Source organism: Trachypithecus francoisi, unplaced genomic scaffold (genome assembly GCF_009764315.1).
Source record: "Trachypithecus francoisi isolate TF-2019V2 unplaced genomic scaffold, Tfra_2.0 Lachesis_group17, whole genome shotgun sequence".
NCBI classification, from domain to species: Eukaryota; Metazoa; Chordata; class Mammalia; order Primates; family Cercopithecidae; genus Trachypithecus; species Trachypithecus francoisi.
The window spans coordinates 13885796-13892371 of NW_022681462.1; the positions used below are offsets into that span (position 1 = coordinate 13885796).

General features: G+C 40.0%; 1 protein-coding gene across 6 annotated transcripts in view; it reads right to left on the bottom strand.

Moving 5' to 3' along the window:
* The window catches only part of WDPCP (WD repeat containing planar cell polarity effector), a 493313-nt gene extending 486825 nt beyond the window's left edge, over positions 1-6488 (bottom strand). For all 6 annotated transcript variants that reach the window (XR_004443968.1, XM_033239210.1, XM_033239211.1 and 3 more), the window contains exon 1: positions 5849-6488. The gene's annotated coding sequence lies outside the window, so the exon portion shown is untranslated. The remainder of the gene's footprint in view (positions 1-5848) is intronic.
* Positions 6489-6576: the final 88 nt, after the last annotated feature.

Sequence of the window (6576 nt, forward strand, 5' to 3'; positions counted from 1 at the left end):
GCTGACAGAATTTTTCAGTAGCCAATCCTAACCTCAAGAAATACTTTTAAAAAGGAACTAGATTAGACAGAAGAAAAATCATACTATATTAGAAATATAGATCTATAAAAAGATATTAAAGGACTGAAAATAGTAACTATTGATGAATATTTAAGATATTGTTCTCATTATTTAAATCTCTAAAAAATAACTGACTAAGCAAAAATAACAATGATGTTGTATGGGGCTCATAACATGTAAAAGTAAAGCAGTCAGAAAGAGAGAAATGGAAGTAAATTATTGAAAGGTTTTTATACATGAAGTGGTATAATATTACTTGAAAATACACTATGATAAAAGGATGTATGCTATAAAACCTACAGCAGTCACTAAAATAAAGTTACTATCAATAAGCCAACAAAGGAGATAAAATGGAATTGTAAAAAATTTCAATTAATCAAAAAGAAGAGAAAAGAAGAGAGAACAAAGAACAAATGGGACAAATGGAAGACTATAAATAGCAAGACGACATTTAAATTTAACCTCGAAATTTTGAAAACCTGGCAGGGCGCAGTGGCTCATGCTTGTAATCCCAGCACTTTGCGAGGCAGAGGCGGGTGGATCACGAAGTCAAGAGATGGAGATCATCTAACATGGTGAAAACCCATCTCTACTAAAAATACAAAAATTAGCTACGCATGGTGGCACATGCCTGTAGTCCCAGCTACTCGGGAGGCTGAGGCAGAATTGCTTGAACCCGGGAGGTGGAGCTTGCAGTGAGCCCAGATTGCACCACAGCACTCCAGCCTGGCGACAGAGCAAGACTCCATCTCAAAAAAAAAAAAAAAAAATTTTTTTTTGAAAAACGTAAATAGTTATTTTAGGGTACGAGTTTCATGACTGACTTTATTCTTTCTCAAATGTGCTGTTCAATAATAAAAGATAAAGTTCTAAGTCACCATGTTTTATATAAAATCGAATACATATGAGTGGTCAGTGCCTGTAGTCCCAGCTACCTGGGAGGCTGAGGCAGGAGGATCATTCAAGCCCAGGTGTTAGACCAGCCTCAGCAACCTAGCGAGACCACATCTCAAAGCAGAAGAAGAAGAAAAAAGAGTGGTCAGAGGTATATCTGTAACTTAAATTAAAAGAAACAATAAAACCAGACTATATGCAGTGGCTCATGCCTATAATACCAGCACTTTGGGTGGCCAAGGCAGGAGAATCACTTGATCCCAGGAATTCAAGGCTACAGTGATATGATCATACCACTGCACTCCAGCCTGGGAAAGAGAGTGAGACGACCTCAAAATAAATGAATGAATAAATATCCACATACTAACACAGCTTAAAAAGAAGTAGATTACCAACATTTTGAAGACACCAGTACCCCATCTCCTACTCTCCTCCCCAAGCAACCACTATCCTGAATTCTGAATTAATCATTCCTCTGCTCTTATTTATGGTTTTACCAGATATGTGTGAAATCCTGAATGGTATTTGTTGCTAATTTTTAATTTTTATAAAAATTAAATCATACTGTATATATTCTTATATGGTTTGCTTTTTTCAATCAACACTGTATTTTTGATGCTCATCCATGTTGGTGTGTAGCTCTGTTCTATTCATTTTCAATAGATTTTTACATTTTCCTATTGATGGCCATATGGGTAATTTCTAGAGCTGTGCTCTTAGAAACAGTGCTTATGAACATCTTGTACATCTCTTGATTTAAGTGGGTATGTAAAGGAATGGAATTGCTATATTATGTTTCCAGATATAATGATCACTCTGTGTTATTAGCCTCATTTTATTAATAAATGAAGGCTTATAGAGACCAGGAAACTTGTTCAAGGTCACACAGCTAGGTAGTAAAGTTAAGACCAATAAATTCTGCTCCTTCCACTTGAAAAAAACTCAAGGTTAGGTAGCTCATACTTCTGGAAACATGTAACTATCAAACAGAATCCTGATGTTTTATCTTGTTTTACCTAAAGTTAAAAGAGGAAGTCCTAGCAAATTATTCCACTCAATTCTACCACTTGACCACTCGAAGCAACTTGACTACATAATGATCATGACTAAAACTTTTATTCTATTAAAATATCCCATATTTCACCATTCCTGAAAATTCTAGTCAAATGTTATAGTTTAAAACGTGTACAAATTGTGTAAGTATAAAATTATAAGACACAGTAATAAAGTGGTTCTCATTGTGACTAGTTTTAAATTAAATTACAAGCACTTTTATTTTTGCCATAACTAAATTTGGAATTACTACGTTTAAGATTCACTGAAGTGAATGTAATAATTATTTTTTAAATACTACATATTCATTTTAGAAATTACTTGAGAATACTTTCAAAAATGTCCTGCATGTCATTTAAGCCAACCAAATAATTTCCAAGATACCTAGCATTAAATTTTTTTTTTTTTTTTTTTGAGGCAGAGTCTCGCTCTGTCGCCCAGGCTGGAGTGCAGTGGCCAGATCTCAGCTCACTGCAAGCTCCGCCTCCCGGGTTTATTACGCCATTCTCCTGCCTCAGCCTCCCGAGTAGCTGGGACTACAGGCGCCCGCCATCACGCCCGGCTAGTTTTTTGTATTTTTTAGTAGAGACGGGGTTTCACCGTGTTAGCCAGGATGGTCTCGATCTCCTGACCTCGTGATCCACCCGTCTCGGCCTCCCAAAGTGCTGGGATTACAGGCTTGAGCCACCGCACCCGGCCCTAACTGAAATTTTAAAAAGCGTAAAAAGTCAACTTTTTTTTTCAGCTAAGGTCAACTATTTAGCTCTGCAATCTTTCCTTTAAAAAATATTTGTAATAATTTGGTCTCTGATTTATTTCATAAGTCTTAATCTTGCTTTATAAATAATCCTATTTTCAATCACACTTTATTATCTAACATGGCTGTTTATTAATTACATGATCCTATGGTAAAGCACATATTTCTAAAAATGTAACTACTGAGACCTACAGCAGTGTAAAGGCATCTTCACATTATAGTACTCTGTAAATATTACATTGTTACTTTTAACAAAAAGGAACCAGATTATAATAAAATTGTTATAAAATAGCTTAAAACTGTAATAGAACTTCATTAAGGAAAACATTAAAATGAATGAGTTTTAACTAGATCTATAACAATTTTATATATGCTAGAGATAAAATTAATATGAGGTTACATAATTTTTTTTTTTTTTTTTGAGACAGGATCTCACCTTGTCACCCAGGCTGGGGTGCAAGTGGTGCCAGTGCAACCTCTGTTTCCTGGGCTCAAGCAACCCTCCCACCTCAGGCTCCTGAGGAGCTGGGACTATAGGTGCAGGACACCATACTCAGCTAATTTTTAAAAAATGTTTTGTAGAGATAAGGTCTCAGTATATTGCCCAGGCTGGTCTCAAACTCTTGGACTCAAGCAATCCTCTGGCCTTAGCCTCTCAAAGAGCTGAGATTACAAGTGTGAGCCACCACACCTACCTGAGGTTAAATAATTTTATAATATAAAAAAGCGTAAGATCTTGTGAGTTCCAAAGTGCCTTGGGTATCATTGTGAGTTCCAAAGTCCCTTCGGTATCAGGAGCCAACATTCTATTTCAGGGATTTTAACTTAATGCTCCTTTAATATCTTTGCTGGATGTTGTTAGAATAGTATTGAACATTTTCTACAATTTGAATTAAATATTACCTTACTAGGCCGGGCGCGGTGGCTCAAGCCTGTAATCCCAGCATTTTGGGAGGCCGAGACGGGCGGATCACGAGGTCGGGAGATCAAGACCATCCTGGCTAACACGATGAAACCCTGTCTCTACTAAAAAATACAAAAAACTAGCCGGGCGAGGTGGCGGGCGCCTGTAGTCCCAGCTACTCGGGAGGCTGAGGCAGGAGAATGGCGTAAACCCGGGAGGCGGAGCTTGCAGTGAGCTGAGATCCGCCCACTGTACTCCAGCCTGGGCGACTGAGCGAGACCCCATCTCAAAAAAAAAAAAAAAAAATTTACCTTACTAAATAATGAGAGGCTGGGCAAAAAAAAAAAAAATGTTAAGTATATCTCCAAATATAGCACAACAGTTTAATGCTCTGTTTGTTGCCTTAACAAAATATGAAAGTCTGCAACACATTCACAAACCACCTGGAGATTCAAACTCACAAGGAACATGCAATGACATATTGTGCTACTTGACATTAGCTATTACCAAAGACAGTTCAAAAGGAAGAGAACACAGACAATCTTATTAGTATAATTGGAAATGTGCTGACATATCCACCTGACCAAACATCTTCTCTTGCAGTGTATTACATTACCTGAGAAAGGTAACTTATAATCAGTGCTAATATGCTCCTTAACCTGATTTACAAGGTCAACTAGCTATAAACAGAACAAGGCCCATGAGCTACCATACAGGTGACTTCAATTCTGTATGTCTGGACTGGATAGGAATACGGGGGCTTACATGTTTGTGGTCTTGTTGGAGTATGGGAATTGGAATGCAGTGAGAATTCTGATTATAAAAACTCTCCCTTGTAAAATTCACTGTAAATCAAGGACAAAAATCACGGGATTGTTTGTTTTATTATACTTTAAGTTCTAAGGTACATATGCACAACGTGCAAGTTTGTTACATATGTATACCTGACATGTTGGTGTGCTGCACCCATTAACTCGTCATTTACATTAGGTAAAATCATGAGAGCTTTAAGGACAACAACATGGAAAAATCTTTCTGTTAGCAGCTAGTGGAATACTTCATTTAGGAGGAAAATGGGAGAAATTTTTCGTAACTGCTCAGAGTAAAAACTCGGAGAACCTAGGCTTGAGAATAATGTACATCTACTAATTCAGGACTAGACACATAAATTAGAGAGCTTTTGACATAAAAGTAGCATTTGAAGTGATGCAACGCATGAAATCAGCTCACTGAGGGATTGAGTATAGACAGAGAATACAGGCACCCCAATGTTAAGAGACCACAACTAAAAAAAATTTTTAAAACTCGAAAGGACTGAGAACCAGTAATAAAAAAGGAAAACCAGTAAAGTATGTTGGCTGAGAGCCAAATTAATAAACAGATACAAGGAGAGTCATTCAGGTATATTAATAAATGCTAAAAGTAAAGCATTACATTCCTTTCCAAAAACAGCAAATCCTCAAACTGAAATAGAGAAAAATTGAAAGATATTACTTGGCATTCATTTATCAGTGACAGAGAAAAAACGGAAGTTCTAACAATGTTATCTAATCGAGATGTTTTATTCATTTTCATTACGTATATGCTGTGTATGGTACTGCCGAGCATCATATCTTCCTTTTAACATCCACATGAAACAAGCTTTTAAAGAGCACAGCAATTCTCTTGGAAGCATTAATTTTAAAGAGAACCTCTTAAGTTGTTTTACCAGATGAGACTGAATGACTAAACAACCAGCGTCTCCCATTCAGCTGCCAGTCTTTCCTCAGAAATGCCGGTTTGGCATAACTTTAAGAATCAAGATGGTATAAGGCGCATCCTGTTTCTTCCAAAAGAGAATGGGCAAAACTCAACATTCACGGAGGGCTTAGAGCAAACTAGATCCGTATACTGTGACGTCCTGGAAGGAAGACGCTCACCTCCTACAAAGTAGATACTCAATAAATATTTTTGATGTAATTCTGGAAGAGCTCCATTTGGGATCGGGAGTGTACCTACTCCAGGGCACCACCCCCTGCAGAACAGTTGCATTCCCACGCCCCTCGTACTCCGCTCAGTAAAGAGACCCGCGAGCTAGCAGGAATCCGCCCAGTGGATAAAAGCAAAGTGGGACGGCGCACCACCGCATTCCGGACTCTTAAGGTTAAAAGAAAACCCCTTGCCCTCGGGCCAGGGCTCACCTGCCTCGGGAGGGGGAAGCGCGACTCCCAGCCGCTTCGGAGTAGGCGTCCCGGCAAAACTCTCGCCTCATCACCAGACACTACCCTGGCAGAAGGTTCCTGGGCTAGGTCCTTGGACTCGAGAGGGAGCGACAAGCTCACTTGGTCTCGTGGGTCTCCAGGCCGCCGCCGCCACCACAGTTCCCTCAGGTGCTATAAAGCGTCCTGGGTGTGCGCGCGCTCCCGCATCGTCGCTTAGCAACCTGAGAAGCTGTCCGGTAGTCCCAACTTATCAATTCCCCCGCCCTTCCAGAGTGTGAATCGTTTTTTAAACGATTTTGTTTCCGGGTCGATCCAGCTTTACGCAGCGGAAGGTCTCTTTACCTCCCACGTTTATCCTCACGGAAGGACGAAGTCTCAGTCACGCGCGTGGGGGTGATGTCGCTAAGGGGTCATTCTCTCCTCCCTAGAATTACAAACGAAATCTCTCCCGCCAAATGCCGGGCGCCTTCAGGCAGGTCCCTTCCTCCTGAGCCCAAACCATCCGCTTGTCGTCGTCCTCCAATCACAGCGGCTCATCCTCAGGGACTACTTTGCAATCGGAGCAGAGCGCAGTGAGAAGGAAGTGAGAGTACCCTCTCGGGTCCGGAAGTGTAGTTCAACACTTGAAGGAAACGCTTTGGAGATTGCGCCAGAAGCAGGACAGCATAAACTACAGTTCCCAGAGAGCGCCGCGTCGGGAGCGGAGC